The sequence below is a fragment of the Budorcas taxicolor genome, chromosome 18 (genome assembly GCF_023091745.1).
Source record: "Budorcas taxicolor isolate Tak-1 chromosome 18, Takin1.1, whole genome shotgun sequence".
Taxonomy (NCBI): domain Eukaryota; kingdom Metazoa; phylum Chordata; class Mammalia; order Artiodactyla; family Bovidae; genus Budorcas; species Budorcas taxicolor.
The window spans coordinates 38417416-38434182 of NC_068927.1; the positions used below are offsets into that span (position 1 = coordinate 38417416).

At 44.0% G+C, this 16767-nt stretch overlaps 1 protein-coding gene across 3 annotated transcripts in view; it reads left to right on the forward strand.

Annotated features, from left to right (window-relative positions):
- Window positions 1–16767, forward strand: part of WWP2 (WW domain containing E3 ubiquitin protein ligase 2) — a 141813-nt gene that overhangs the window by 65190 nt on the left and 59856 nt on the right. The gene's annotated exons all lie outside the window — the stretch shown is intronic.

A 16767-nucleotide genomic window follows, 5' to 3' on the forward strand; every position in this document is an offset into this window, starting at 1 on the left:
TTGAATTTGATTTTGGGTTCATAGAGGTTTTCACTTATAGGCCTGAAATCTGTGAAAGAGATCTTGGTTAAGGAGATACAGGGGCTTAAATAATTAATTTATCTTTATTACATACTATATACATATTTATTGTAAGAATATGTGTGAATGTACACGAGTGTGCATGAGCATGTTTGTGTGTGTGTTTGGTGTGAAGGGCTGGAGGCCTCTGTTCCCCATCAGCCATCAGTATTGGACCGTGTTGGTCAGAATCTGCATTTTAACAAGCTCCCACACAGTTCTTTGACACGTGAGTTCATACCCTCCTAGACAGAGTTTTCACCCACCCTCCTCTCCTCTCTCTCTTTTATCCTGCTCTGATGAAAGCATATCAGATTTATTGACTCCCTTGCCTTGGCATTAGTGACCTCTGGAGATTTAAAAGCCCTAATCTCAGAGACATGGAAAGGCCCAAGGTCTCTGGTGAGCTCTAAATAGCTCATCAGCTGTGTCTGCAGACAGCCTAGCCCAGAAAGGAACTCCACCGAGCGCGAGGCTGCTGGGAACACTGCTGGAAGTCCCTGGGGGACCAGCGACGGCCGGGAAGCAAAGCTAATGGGAGCAAGAGGCAGGTGGGAGCTGAGCCTCCGGCGCGGGGCCGCGCTCTGTCATTGCTGCCCACTGCCGCCGGTCCCGCCACGGAGATGGCTAACGGTGCTTGATTCGGAACTGCAGTTAGTTAGATCTGGCCATGCTGTGCCACTTGAGGACGTTAGTTCCCCAGCCAAGGACTGAACCTGGGGCCCCAGCAGTGAAAGCACCGATTCCTAACCACTGACCACCAGGGAAGTCCCTTCAGCCTGCAGTGATGTGGCGATGTCACCCTGTCAGCGTACCACTGATCCAGATGTCTTTATGGTCTCCATTCAGGTCTCCTGCCCAATAACTTCTACTTAAAATCTAGCTGTAGGCTCATTACAATTGCTGGGGAAGAGATAGGAGCAAGAAAAGGAATATGAGTAATTTGTTTACTCGTATAGTAATAACTGAGACCCGGTTCCTGCACAGAAGGAGCTTGCAGGGCTCTCTTCTGAGTAGATGGTATGTAAGGAATAGGGTTGACACCATGGACAAGAGCTACCCTGCATTCCCAAAGCCGCACATTGAAAAGTCATCATTGAGATGAAGTACACATTTATTTATATGTTAATTTATTAATTCTGCACTGATTAAAATTATACATTATTGTACTTTTTCTGTTTTAGGGTTTTGTTTTTGTTTTTTTGGCTGTGCCACGTGGCTTGTGGGATCAAGGATTGAACTCAGGTTTATGGCAGTGGAAGCACAGAGTCTTAACCACTAGACCAGCAGGGAATTCCCTATTGAATGTTTGTTTATTCAAATTCGTTTTATCTCATTGGTCTTTATTGGAGGCAGTTTTTGTTGGAGGCAGTATTTGTTCCACAAACGTGAATGCCAGGCTGTGAGCTGCGTTGTAGATAAAAAGATAAAAAAGTCATGGCCCTTGATGTTGAGGACTGGCATCTGGTGGGAGACAGAGTTGACAGTTCCAGTGTAGTGCGATGGACCCCACAGTGGTGGTGATGGACCCCACAGTGGAAAGTTTACCTAAATCCACCAGGGGATAATAGGGGAAGACTTAACACGTTTGATCTTTATTTTGAAGGCTTTTGCAGACCAGTGAAGTGGGGGAAAGGGAAGTCACTCAGGCTGAGGGAACAGCGTCAGCAAAGGCAATTGAGAACAAGAGAACTTGGCACATTTGGACATATTAGTCATTTGGTAATGTTGACACAAGATATTCAGGATGATAGCTGAAGCCAGCCATGGTCTGCAGGTCAAATCCAGGCTGCCACTTGTTTGTTTGTTTAGAGCAGTGTTTGGTTCACAGCAACACTGAGCAGCAAGTACAGAGATTTCCTACCTACCACATACACACAGCATCCCGCAGTGGGGAGCGTGCCGTCAGCGTCCCACACTAGAGTGGTTTGTGTTCAACAATCGTTGAACCTACATTGACACATCATCATCCCAAATGATAATGAGAGACTTTATCTCCCAGTGTCCATAGTGTATATTAGGGTTCACTCTTGGTGTTGTGTACTTTATGATTTTGACACATGTTTAGTGACATGCATCCACCATTATAGCATTATACAAAATAGTTTCAGTGTTCTAAAGATCTCCTGTATTCTGTTAACCATTGATCTTTTTACTGTCTATATAGTTTTGCCTTTCCTAGAATGTCATCTAACTGGAATCATAAAATTTGTAGCTCAGATTGTAGCCCTTCACTTAGTAGTATGCATCTGAGGTTCCTCTGTGTCTCTTTATGGTTTGATAGCTCATTTGTTTTTTAGAACTAAATAATATTTCTGGTCCCATCACTTCATGGCAAATAGATGGGGAAACAATGGAAACAGTGACAAACTTTATTTTTTGGGGCTCCAAAATCACTGCAGATGATGACTGCTGCCATGAAATTAAAAGATGCTTGCTCCTTGGAAAAAAGTTATGAACAACCTAGATAGCATATTAAAAAGCAGAGACATTATTTTGCCAGCAAAGGTCCATCTAGTCAAAGCTTTGATTTTTCCAGTAGTCATGTATGGATGTGAGAGTTGGACTATAAAGAAAGCTGAGTGCCGAAGAATTGATGCTTTTGTGGTGTTGGAGAAGACTCTTGAGAGTCCCTTGAACTCTTGCAAGGAGATCCAACCATTCCATCCTAAAGGAAATCAGTCCTGAATATTCACTGGAAGGACTGATGCTGAAGCTGAAGCTGCAATACTTTGGCTACCTGATGTGAAGAACTGACTCATTTGAAAAGACCCTGATGCTGGGAAAGATTGAAGGTGGGAGGAGAAGGGGACGGCAGAGAATGAGAGGTTGGATGGTATCACCGACTCGATGGTCATGAGTTTGAGTAAACTCCAGAAGTTGGTGATGGACAAGGAGGCCTGGCATGCCGCATGCAGTCCATGGGATCGCAAAGAGTTGGACACGACTGAGCGACTGAACTGAATTGACTGAAATAATATTTCATATTCTGGACATACCACAGTTTATTTATCCATTCACATACTGAGGGTCATCTTGGTTGCTTCCGAGTTTTGACAATTTTGAACAAAGCTACTGTAGACAGCCCTGTACAAATTTTTATGTGGACATGTTTTCAACTCCTTTGGATAAATACAAAGGAGAGCAATTGCTAGGTTGTATGGTAAGAGCAAAAGAGTACTTTTAGTTTTGTAACAAATTGCCAAGTTGTCTTCCAAAATGGCTATACCATTTATATCCCCACCAGCAACAGATGAGAGTTCCTGTTGCTCCACATTCTCACCAGCATTTGGTGTTGTCAGTGTTCTAGATTTTGGCCTTTCTAATAGGCATGTCGCGGAGTCTCATTTGCATTTCCCTAATGACCTACAATGTAGAGCACCTTTTCATATACTCATTTGCCATCTATATATCTTTTTTGGTGAGGTGTTTGTTCAGGCCTTTTGCCCATTTTTAAAATCAGGTTTTTCCTTTTCTTGTTGAGTTTTAAGAGTTCTTTGTATATTTTGGATAACAGTCTTTTATCAAGATATGTTTTTACAAATATTTTCTTCCAGTCTGAGTCTTGTCTTCTTATCCTCTTGACCACTTCTTTTTGTAAATAAAATTTTACTTGAATACAGCACATACTCATTCATTTGGGCTTCCCAGGTGACACTAGTGGTAAAGAACCCGCCTGCTAATGCAGGAAACACAGGTTCGGTCCCTGGGTTGGGAAGATCCCCTGTAGAAGGAAATAGCAACCCACTCCAGTATTCCTGCCTGGGAAATCCCATGGACAGAGGAGCCTGGTGGGCTACAGTCTGTGGGGTTGCAAAAGAGTTGGACATGACTTAGCAACTAAAACAACAAACTGCTTCCAGAACCTAGCTGCCTTGTTGTTGGAGAGTCTGCTAGTCCCTGGAGTGAAGGGGTAGGAGAAGGCAGAAGAAGGTAGGAATGTCTTGACACAGTGGAGGCCAAGGCTAGACTCAGGGACCTAGAGGATTCCTAGATTCAGGTCCCTAGGACCTAGGGATCAGGAGGATTGCTGTGGAACTGGAGAGAGAGGAGTGGAGGACTAGCAGCAGGTGGTGACTCCATTGCAGCATGCAAACACTTGGTTGCAGCATGTGGGATCTAGCTCCTGGACCAGGGCTCAGATCTGGGGCCCTTGCATTGGGAGTGTGGAGTCTTAGTGACTGGACCACCAGGGAAGTCTGAAGCTGTCACTTTAAAATGACTTCCCCCATAATGGTCGTGATTAGTGCTTAGCAGGCTCTGTGGAACAGTGGTACTGAGTGACTCTGGGGCAGAGTCATTCCTCTCAAAGTGTATCCATAGGAGGAGAACGCAAGCCAAACCTAGGAGATGCAGAGGACCACAAAGTGTATTCCTGACGTTGAACAGTGGTACCAGTATAAGGGTCTCCATGATTTAGGGGGCAGGGGTGAAATTTCTACTTTAACGAGACCTGTATCTGGATTCTAGGACTTCTCAGTCCTAGAAAACTGTAATTGAAAGGGCAAGAGTTGGGACTTCCCTGGTAGTCCTATGGCTAAGAGTCCACACTCCCAATGCAGTAGTCTGATCAGGGAACTAGAACCTGCATTCTGCAACTAAGACCGGGAGTACCCAGATAAATAAATAATCAAAAAAAAAAAGAAAAAGACAACGGAAGGGAAAATGTTTAGAGAGAAGTCAGTAAAGAGTATGGATCTCAGAGAAAAGACTTGAGTCACAGGAACTAGTGCAGTTTGGGTATGTGATGATCAGAGATCGGAACAGAACTGACTGGAAATACTTTGGACAGATGTGGATGGTGGGGAAAAGGACTGCTGAAGCCATGGTGTTTGTGGCTGTGGTTTGGTGTGATGAGGTTAGACGTTTCCTTTAGGAGTCTGTTGGCCCTGCTTGGCTCCTTTCGAAAGCGCCAAGGTCTGTGGAAGTGTAGATTTAGGGTTTGGTTTAGCGACTGCCTTTATGATGGCATACTCAATAACCTAAATAGAACGACTTTTTTTATACACTGGAACAATTCTATATTTAGGTTTTTCACTTTGCATTAGGTAAAAATAGTTACAGAACTAAAGCGCAGAACACATCACAGGATTTCCTGAAGTTGTTATGTACCCATACCTATTGAAAATATAGCGAAAATACTAGTCTCAATATTCTGAGTCTCCTATCCTTATTCCTATTTATGTGTTAGTTCACTTCATTCTGGCATCTGCCCCTACCATCCTGCCAAAATTACAGCCGCAAAGGCCCAGCTGGCCTTGTCTGCAGGTTTGATCTTGTGGCCTTGTTACAAAGCAACAGGATGCACTATGAAATAATGCAGTTGAGAGAGGTATGGTTAAGAAGGCGACCTGTAAGCAAAGCCTTGAAGAAGGTGAGGGATTTCTCCATGAGGCTCTCTCGTCAGGGAAGACTTTGGGCAGAGGAGTGGCTCTTGCCAAGGAACTCAGCTGGGAGTGGGCCTTTGGAGTTGAAGGAGGCCAGTCTGGCTGGAGTGGAGGGAATGATGGGAAAATAGGAGGAGGTGATGGCAGTTAATAGGTGGGGCCAGGTTGTATCCAAGAATTTCTGCTTTGTGTATTTAAAGGTTTTATTCTTGGACCCACTATACAAGTTTGAAATATGTCTTATGGGTGAATTGAAATTTTTATCTTGTGATCCTCTCTTTTTCTAGCAAAGTTAAAATTTTATTTGTTCTGGGCAATAAAAAGGAACAGCGTTAAACAACATGGATGACTCTCAAAAGAATTATGCTAAATGCAAGAAGCCAGATATATAAAAGATGTCCTTGGCAGTCCAGTGGTTAGGAGTCCACGCTCTCACTACCTGGAGAGTGAAAGAGAAAGTGAAGGTCGCTCAGTCGTGTCCGACTCTTTGTGACCCCATGGACTATATAGTCCACGGAATTCTCCAGCCCAGAATACTGGAGTGGATAGCCTTTCCCTTCTCCAAGGGATCTTCCCGACCCAGAAATTAACTGGGATCTCCTGCATTGCAGGTGGATTCTTTACCAACTGAGCTATCAGGGAAGCCTCACTGCCTTGGGGCCAGGGTCAATTCCTGGTTGGGGAACTAAGATCCTGCAAGCCAGGTGGTGGGGTCAAAAGTAAATAAATAAGTAAAATAAAATGATTAAGATGGTAAATTTAAAAAAAGCCAGACACGAAAGGCTACATTCTATGTGATTCCATTTATATAACTTTGTAGAAGAGGCAAAATGATTGGGACAGAAATCCTGTTAGCAATTGTTGGAAATTGAGGGGAAGGATTGACTACCAAGGGCACCAAGAAATTTTGGGGGGCAGTGTAAGTATTTTATATCTTGATCGTGGTGATGGTAACACGATTGTATATGCTGGTAAAAGTCATTTAACTCTACCCTTGAAAGGGAGTGAATTTTACTATATGTAAATTATGCCTGAGTTTTAAAAATCATTAAAAAAGTTTGTTTAGTTTGGTATTAGCATAACTTCCCCAGCTTCCTTTTGTTTTGTATTTTCTTGTCATATTTTCTGCATCCATTTAGTTTCCACATTTTTGGTGCTTATATATTAGATAGTGTTGCTCGAAACATCATTGAACTGGATTGTTAACAAACAGTACAAGGAGGGTGGCAAGTTGGAAGAACTAGATGAAGGGGACTAAGAGATGTAGGCTTCTGGTTATAGAATAAATAAGTCATGAGACTATAATGTACAGTGTGGGGAATATGGGCAATCATTTTGTGTTCACTTTGGCGGCAGATGATTCCTAGACTTTATATACATTGGTTCAGAATGTATATAAATGTCGGATGACTTATGTTGTATACCTGAAACTAATATAGTTTGTATGTCAGCAATACTTCAATTAAAAAAAAAAAGATTGAAAAACAAACCCAAACCAGTATAATACCTTGTATCTTTAAACTGTCATGGCTGGTCCATTTGTTTCTGTGATTCATGATATCTTTTCATCCTCTTGCCTTTTAAGTGCTGTCTGTTCTGCTTTCTTTGTCTCTCTTTGCTAAGCTAATGAGCCACTCTAAGCCTGTGTTTGGCCTGCCTTTTCTTTGTCTTTATGAGTTGAAGGTATCTTTGGCTCACGGATTATTTGATAATGGAGTGTGAAATTCTGCACCTAACAGCGTAGAGAGAACAAGAATTTCTTCCTTGGCTCCCTGTCTGAAGATTTTCTGTTTGGACTGGGACTTCTCTTGGACTTTCATGGCACGTCTATGTGTCGGGTCTGTTTTGTGTGCTCATAAATGGCCTTTGAAGGTACAACTTTCAAATGAGAAATTGACAACAATTTTTAACATGAGATTGGTGAAAGTCTAGAGTGGGAGATGGTGTGAATCACTACTGTTTGGTGAAGGAGAAGGGGAGATGAAGAACTATGGTTGGTTTTGTTCTTTCTCTTTAAAGTTTTTCGCTTTAAAAAAGGTAAGCAAAACCTTTATTTGAAATCACACCTTACAGTTTTGCTTTACATGTAGAGAAGAATGATGAAATGGGGACTCTTGAGGAGTTGGGTTTTTTCTCTCCCATCTATAGCACTCTTGTTTCGAAGGTGGGGAGGGGTACAGGGGGAGTTCTCAGCCAAACTCCTCTGGGCCTTATGCATCTTTGTGTCCCCACCAGGGCCTGGAATAGTGCTCGGCTGCACGTAGCAGCAGCTCAGTGAATCCTTGTTGAGTTGAAAGAGTCTTGTGTTCCTGCTTCTCACTTGCCAGGACTTCAGGGTGGGTCTTGCTACCAGTTTACATTCCTTGGCACCTCGACTCCCTGAGAAGTGATGGTTTCAGGGGCACAGGGTACAGGGGAGACTTTTTATCAGGACAGCCTTGTCTTTCTAAAGCTTAGCGAGACCGCCAAGAGGGTGGTGGATTCCCCCTGGTTTTTTTTTTCTGGCTGCGGCATGCAGGATCCTGGTTCTCCAACCAGTGCTCCAGCCCACGCACCCTGCAGTAGAAGCATGGAGTCCCAACCTCCGGACCACCAGGGAAGTCTCTGCTCCTCCTGTTTTATTTATTCTTCATGATTGATACTTCCACTTTGAACTTTTTTCTTGGATTGTTCTTTTCAAGTCCTTACAACTTCGATGGTTAGCACTGGAATCAGAGATAAGCTGACACATAAATACGTCTTATTTGGAAAAAGCATGTGTAGTAACATCCATGTTCCTGAACTCTACCAGGAGAGAGTGTTACTTACTGACCCTCTGAGAACAGTGATGTCCCACATATAGATAACTATTCACATCCCCAACTGATGATTGAAATGTCAAGAGTGTGTGTCTCATGAAGGATATTTGGATCACAGAAATGGCACCCCTGTGAGATGAGCACTGATTCCACAGGGCATTGCCATCTCTCTTTAAGACCTCCAACTTGAGTAAGGCCACGTGCTCAGCAGAAATTCAGGCTGTGTGATATGTCATCACAGTCCCTGGTTTTATGCATTGAGGTGGGGTGTCTTTGGGAGGAGGGGCATTTTAGAAAATATTCCTGCCATAGAAGGTGTCTCTTAATTCCCATGTTCAATCGCTTGCCTAGTCTTTACCTGTTGGAGAATGCTTGAAAACTACAGCTAGAACAACAACAACAACAAAACCATGATAAATAAAATCTGGTTGGATGTGGAGACTGTCTTGCAATTTTAGTATATGTGGCACACAAAAAAGTGTAATGATATGATTTTTATTTGTAGACCTTGGTTTGTAGACTAGAGAATGTTTTTACGTGATGTTGAGGGCTAACCTTTTTGGAAGACACTAGCTCTGACACTTCTCAATACCTACTACCTTGTGGATTCCGTCTCTTGGGATAGAGTCCATTCTTTAAAGAGGTGGTTGGAGACAGGGAGGTGAGGAGTGACTGGATTGCCAGGAACATGGGAAATATTAGAGGTTACAGGCCCAAGAGTGCTTTTGTACTTGAGAGGTTGCGTCTTTTAGTCATTCAGCAAATGTTTCTTTGTGCTTACTGTGAGGCCAAGCAGATGCTAGGTGCTGGTTATACAAAGTTATACCTAAACAGACATGGCTTCCGCCTTCATGGGCCTTGTTGAAGTTAGACATTAAACAGATAAACAAACATAAATTACAAATAGAAAGGCTGAGTCCCTTCAGCTGTTCACCTGAAACTGTCACAACATTGTTAGTCGGTTATACCCCAATACAAAATAAAAAGTTAAAAAAAAAAAATGCCATTAAGGAAAAGGATAGAATGCTATGACAGAGAAGTCAGGGAGTTTAGTGCAGCCTGGGAGGTGAGGGACATTTAGACCAGGATTTGAATGAGGAGCCAGCTGGGCGAAGAGTCCAGAGAAGAGGATGCCAGCGAGTCGATCAGCAAAAGCTCCAAATTTCCCTTGGGAGGAGTTTAGAGGGAGGTTTGGAGGAACGTCTGATGAACATATTCTTTAAGGAGTGTGCCTCCTTCCTGCTGAATCCCTGCCTTTGTGATTTGTTGTGTCAGAACACTTAGAAATAACGTCCTGGGCACTGTCATTCTGGTACCGTGTGGTCCTTTCAGGTCTGTGGCTGTAGCTCAGGGATGTTCTATGATAGGCCAGGTTCAAGCAAGAGGTGATGCCAGGGGGAAGAAGGTGGAAGAGCCTTTTCTGGCCCACCTATAGCAGAAGTTGGAGCCCCGTGTTCAGGGTCGGCCCCCTGCAGCTTCCTGCTGTGTATCAGTGGAGGTTGACAGTCTCCTGAGCTGCTGGAGCGTCCTGTGCCCTTGTACCATCTCAGGACATGGGACAAATAAGTGAGGGGCTTCTGTGTTCAGGGAACCCCAGGTCATTCCCTGCTGCCCCAAGTGGGGGTGGGGTGGAATGAGACACTGACCGCTTCCGCTAGAAGCCCAGCATAAAACCTGGAATGAGATGAATCAAAATGTAGTATATAGTCTCTCTTAAAGTGAATTTTTCAGTCTCAGGAAGCTGCCACCGTTGAGAATGTTTCTCTGTTCTCCAGATTGTGCAGAAGTAAATCGCTTGTCTTTCTGTCATGCAGAATGGACTTGGCAGTTTCATTTTTACCTTTCCTGTCATTTCTGAGGCTGGCAGCCAGAGGTAGGGTGTGGAATGGAGCCGTAAATTATCCTCAGAATGATTCCAGCGGTCCCATTTTTAACTCTTAATTGCGCCTTTCCCTTTTCACCTCCCCCTTTTACCCCCCTCCCATTCCCCCCGCTCCTTGTCCACATTTGAATGAACAGGAAGAATTGAGGAGGCTGCATGTAGGTGGGAGCAGGTTTGCTTAGTGACGCCTCTCTGAATGATGGAAACCATTTCTTTTCCCATCACTGCTTCCCATTTTTCCCTCCATGATTCTATTTTAAGTGACTGTTTTTTTTTTTCCTGAGTCTTTTACTGGAAACAGGCCCAGCCTCACTCATTTTGTTTCCATGCTGCTATTAAAAGACAATGCCCAGTTAAGAGGACTTGGAAGAGGGGCAGGATGGCCACTCTCTTGCTTCTAGTCATCTAGGCAAAAATCAATTCCCTGGATTGGGATGTGAGAACAGTTTTAAATTATTTAGGCAATTTTAACTTCTGTGTCTGTTTTTTTTTCCTTTAATAAATTTAAAGGGAGGAAAAACCCCACTATCAGTGGTTCTGCCCAGAAACTTCTCTTTTGCCAAGCTAATGGGCTTGAATTCTGAGGTCAAAGAACTTCCCTTTATATTCTGGGCCTCTTTTACCAAGATAGAAAAATATGCTTGGCACCCAGTATCCGGTCAGCCATGAATTCTTGACATTTGCAAGAGATGTGTCCTCGGGCATTGAAGAATCCCTGTATTTATTAATACAGAGTGTTTGTAGAGTTCTGAGTATTGCCTGAATATATTCCCTTCAAGGTTCTTGTTTTCTGGGTGTTTTTTTGGGGGGCAGATCCCCTAGAGAAGGAAATGACATGACAACTCACTCCAGTATTCTTGCACAGAAAATCCCATGGACAGAGGAGCTTGGCGGGCTACAGTCCATGGGATCACAAAGAGTCGAACATGACTGAGTGACTAACACACACATATCCTCATACCATACTTAAGTTTTCTTTTAAAACTTTTTGATTACTTTAAAAATTTTTCTCATGTGATAAGTTGTTTTTGCAGTGACTGAAACACACAGATTGCTTTTTAAAATGAAGATAGGTCTGTGGAGGTATAATTTGCATACAGTAACATAAACCCTATGCAGTGTACAGTTCTGTAGGTTTTGATGGAAGTATAGAGTCTGGTGTGTCCTCAGTCACTCAGCTGTGCCTGAAACTCTTCTTTACCCCATGAATGGTAGCCCTCTAGGCTCCTCTCTCCATGGGATTTTCAGGCAAGAATACTGGAGTGGCTTGCCATTTCCTTCTCCAGGAGATCTTCCTCAACCAGGGATCGAAACCATCTCCTGCATTGGCAGGTGGATTCTTTACCACTGTACCACCTGGAAGCCCGTATGGTCTGGTAACCACCACCAAAAATCAAGATACAGAATGTTTCATTTCCCCCCAAAGTTCCCTCTTGCCCCTTTGCAGTCAGCCTCTACCTCTTTCTCCAGCTACTGGCAGATACTCTTTCCTGTCCCTGCAGTTTTACTTTTTCTTAAATGTCATAAAAATGGAATGATACACTCTGTAGCCTTCTGTGTCTGTCTCCTTCTGCTTCACATAATTCATTTGTGATTCATCCATGTTGTTTCATCATCAGTAGTTCATTCCTTTTGTTCGCTGAGTAGTGTTTCACTGTGTGGATGTACCACATTCGATCTGTTCATTCACGGATTTGGGTTGTTTATGGTTTTGCAAATTATGAACAGTCACCCAAAATAGTTTGCCTACAAGTTTTGTATAAACATGTTTTCTTTTCTCTTGTATAAATACCTAGGCGTAGGATTGCTGGTTGGTACACTAAGTGCATGTTTATAAGAAACCGCCAAACTTTTTTGCAAAATGATAGTACCACATTGCATTCCCTTCAGTGGTGTTTGAGAGACCTGGGTGCTTTGTGTTCTTACTAACACTGTTTACTGTCAGGTTCTTTTGCTGTGTTTTTGTGTGTGTGTGTCAGGCTTTTTTGTTTGTTTTTACTTTGTCTGTTCGTATAGTTGTATGATGGTATCTCACTGTGGTTTTAATTTGCATTTTCCTAATGACTTGATGGCGAGCGTTTCTCATGTGCTTATTCGCTGTTTGTAGATCTCTTTTAAAACTTTTCGGTTAGTTTTATTGGTTTATTCTTTTTATTATTGAGTTTTGAAAGTTTCCTTATATATTCTCTATAGAAATTCTTTATCAGGTACATATTTTACAAATAATTTTTCCCAGTTTAGGGATTGGCTTTTCATTTTCCTGATAGTGTTTTTGAAAGGGCAGAAGTTTTGAATATTAATGATGTGCTTTTTAAATCCATTTCCTCGCAAGGGATATGATAGACTTACCAATCCCAAGTTCTGAGCCACCACCAAATTTTGAATTTCATTTTTTAATTTAGCAGAAACTTTTCTTTTTCTGTCTTGTGAGCTATTACTTCTTTTGACTCTTCATTTTGTTTTAACTTACATTACCGATAGTAAGGCTGCTTTTTTTTTTTAAACGAAGTTTTGTTTATGCTTCACATAAACTATTGCATATGTGATGGTGATCAATAAAGCTGCACTGGTTGATAGAGCTAAGTTACCTTCAGGCTCACTCACTAGCCAGTGACTCCCACACACCAGCTTCATAGGGAGTGATGCAAATTTGTGTCTGAGCAGAATTATCTATCACTGCATTTCCCCTAGCATGTAGATCCTTGAGGTCAGGAACTCTTTTTATTTTGTTGCTAGCTCTAGAACATGGCCTAATAGGTCAGAAAATAATGATTGAGTTCAAGTTACTGGCTTTCATGAAGGACAGTGCCAAATATCTCACAGCATTTGAGGCTGTGGCTCTCAGGGTTAGCTGAGGACCGAGGCCAACAATGAATGTCAAAGCTTGAATGGCAAGGGACAGCCAAGAGCCCTCTCCTGGGGGCCTCACTTGCATCAGATCGTTTTCTGGAACATGGGGAGATAATCCCAGGACCCAGACCTTGACTGGTATTCCTTAGGGAGGCCTTAGTTTCTGACCTGAGAGACGAACTTAGGTAAGTTCACACCAGCATTCTGAGAGAGCTGCATCTCGGTAACTAGAGGACTCAAAACCATTTGTGGAGTTTTGCTGTTCCGCCGCCTTTTGACTACCCCAGGGTCTGCATAGCTGTTCCCTCCTGCCCCCAAAATGGCAGAGGCATCAGGCCAAGGTTGAAGTCATTGGCAGAGCCGTAGCCAGGCTGCCTGTGGTGGAGCCCAGCTCATCTCCACCCATCACCCCACTTGCGTCCTGGTACTATTTTGGCTTATGGTGCGTGGTTTCAGCATTTGGGCCAGCTTTTTAATCACGACACAGTCCCATCTTTTAAGGGTTGAGTGAGTCTTCCCATGAGTTTGAGCAGGCTCCAGGAGTTGATGATGGACAGGGAAGTCTGGTGTGCTGCAGTCCACGCGGTCACAGAGTCAGACCCGACTGAGCAACTGAACTGAACTGGGTCCTCCCAAAGAAGCAACTGCTGAAGAAGATTTTCCTCAAACGTTCAGGCCTTCTCTTCTTTCTAAGAGTCTTATTTTAAAGATGATTCTAGAGGGGAAAAGTAGAAGCTCCAGATTTAAGGCAAGGGAAGAATCTGGGGGAAGTGTGTATGTGTGTGTAAGGGTGTGTGTTTGGGGGAAGGGTGTGTGTGTGTCTATGTGTATGTGTGCGTGTATGTATGGTGGGCGGGTAGTGGGGTGGCCGTGTGTGTGTGTGTCTGTGTCTGTGCGCGCGCGCGTGTGTGTGTGTGTGTGTGTGGTGAGCGGGTAGGGAGGTGGCAGTTCACAAAAAGCGGTCCCAGCGGCCCCTGGTTCTGGGCTGACCCCAGCGCCACTCCAGCCTGTCATTCCGGCTGTGCTGCTGTCATTAGTGGCTGAACCTTTCTGAAAGTGTTCTCTCTCAACTCTGACCACACGCCCTTTCCGGGAAGGGAGGGAGGGGCCAGGAGAGTAACAGGACCCACCCTGTTGTCATGCCCAGCCGCCTTGCAGAGTCAAGGAGCCCAGGGGTCTGGAAGGAGTCACAGACCTGTCAGAGCCCGTGTCTCAGGGTCCAGCCCTCTGCTGTGGGCTCTGAGCACCCAATCACAGAGGCTTTTTCCTTTTGTCCTTTTAAGGGGATTCTTGGCTGAAATAAACCTTCTATTAACCAATTTGATCTCTCTCAAGCTCTCAGCCCTCAACACATACACACACATTCACCAGCAGCTAACGACCGTCTTCCTCTCTGGAACTAGTCTGCACTCCTGCTTTCGATGAGGACTTGTGGTAAAATGCTCAATGGTAATATTCCTTCCCATGGAGAGGGGACTCTGAAATATTTTTCTTGACTGAGGTGTGGTTGACAGCTTTGATTTATAAAATTAGCTCAGGGAAAAATAAGATGGAAAAACAGTCCAAATTAAATCTTTATTTCCATAGCTTAGTTGTGCTCTCCTGTCCATTTTTAACTGCCACGCAGTCTTAGGTACCAAGGACTCCAGGGTTTTGCTAGGTTGCTTTCTTCTTCTTCTTCTTCTTTTTTTTTTTTGTAGTTTTGGCCTAAGAAAAACTTTTTCTTTTTAAATAATTGTGTTTCTTCCTCCCTCAAAAGGAGGCAAGTTTAATGAAGAAAATCAGAAAAACCTAGGAAAGCACAAAAGGAACCATCCATCTTCCCAGCAGCCAAAGGCAGTCACTGTGAACATCTGGGTGTGTGCCCACTGTGTTGGAGAAGGTAGTCCTGGGGCCGCTCCCTTCCCCTGGGAATCTCTGAGTTTGTTGTGCTGCAAGATTTTCCCCAACATCCTGGACCAGAGTGTCTCACCAGCAGAGGCGCTCTGGTAGGTGTGGAGCCTTCCCATGGGGGAGCTTTCTGCTCACGGTCTTCATCTCATCGTCGGCCGAGTGCCCCATGAATGGCCTGAAAGGGATTCAACTTAAGTCCAGGCTTCCCCCGACCCCCACCCCAGCCTCCAACCAGGGAGCGTGGACTCTTGATCTTAGAGTACCTAGATTCAAATCTCTGCTCCATTGCTCACTTTCTCGGTGTCTGTTTTCTCACTTGTAAAATGGACATCATAATAGTCGGCGACCTCTAGGGTTGCCGTGTTAAATGAGATAGTATGTGCAAAATGCACAGCACACCGCAGGTACCTGGAACCTGATATTCTAGCCCTGCTAAGTTGCTTCAGTCATGTCCGACTCTGTGTGACCACATAGATGGCAGCCCACCAGGCTCCCCTGTCCCGGGGATTCTCCAGGCAAGAACACTGGAGTGGGTTCCATTTCCTTCTCCAATGCATGAAAGTGAAAAGTGAAAGTGAAGTCGCTCAGTCATGTCCGACTCTGTGTGACCCCATGGGCTGCAGCCTACCAGGCTCCTCTGTCCATGGGATTTTCCAGGCAAGAATACTGGAGTGGGGTGCCATTGCCTTCTCCAATATTCTAGCCCAGTGCATATTAAATAGTTCCTTCGTCCTTCAGTTCAGTTCAGTCATTCAGTTGTTTCCGACTATTTGCAACCCTGTGAACTGCAGCATGCCAGGCTTCCCTGTCCATCATCAACTCCTGGAGCCTGCTCAAACTCATGTCCATCAAGTCGGTGATGCCATCCAACTGTCTCATTCTCTGTTGTCCCCTTCTCCTGCCTTCAGTCTTTCCCAGCATCAGGGCCTTTTCCAATGAATCAGTTCTTCCCATCAGATGGCCAATGTATTGGAGCTTCAGCTTCAGCATTGTCCTTGCTTCCACACTTATTGTAGGTGGTATTCTCACTGCCCCTTGTCTTGTGGTTATAAATTGTTCCTGGACCTCTCTCTGCCTGGACAGGGCTGGTCTTTTCTTCCCTGGGTAGTATAGAAATCCTCTCACTGTTGAAAAGTTGTATGTAGTGATGGAGTAATAGAATAATCTCCCTTTGACGAAACGGAAACCCAAGGGTAGGGAAGCTCAGTCATTTTCATTGAGTGAAGGAAGTCAAGCTGTGGCAAGACTGTGGAAACACATACTGCCTGTTGCCTTGCGTTCTCTGAAGATGTCAGACGGTCTCTGTTGCTGAATTCCACCACTTTTCCTGTACGGATCCCTCTCTGCATTGTTCCTCATTTACTTGCATAGTTACTGTTGAGTCACCTTTTGTAGGTAAAACATGGCAACATGCACGTTGGTTGAAGTTGTCTAATGCCCTTAACATTTATTCCCAAGGCAGGCATGTTTCTAGGTATAGAGCAAATGGATTTGGATAAGTTTGGGGCTGCTTTTTTGGCTAATGGGAAAAATATGTTGTCTGTAGCCCATCCAGTGATTTTCTTGTTTGCTTCCTACGGTCAAGCCCAATAAAAATAATGTGATGGTCACAGGATATTTTGCCAGTTATTTCAGATGTAGGGGCAATTCACTCTGGATTTGTTTACTTCAAGTGGAAAAATTTACCCAAAGTTACCTTCTGTACTTTTTACCGAGAAGGAAGCTTACCTGGGTTTCTCCGTTTGGGGCCAGCTTCTGTCGAGTCAAAGACCAGAAGGACTATTAGAGGGCTTATTTCCCATAAATAGTGAGAGAGAGGGAATACAGTGACTTAGGTGGGGGCACAGCTCGCTCTTCTTCATGGTAACTTATGTCTGTCTGTTTTATATTTTGAACC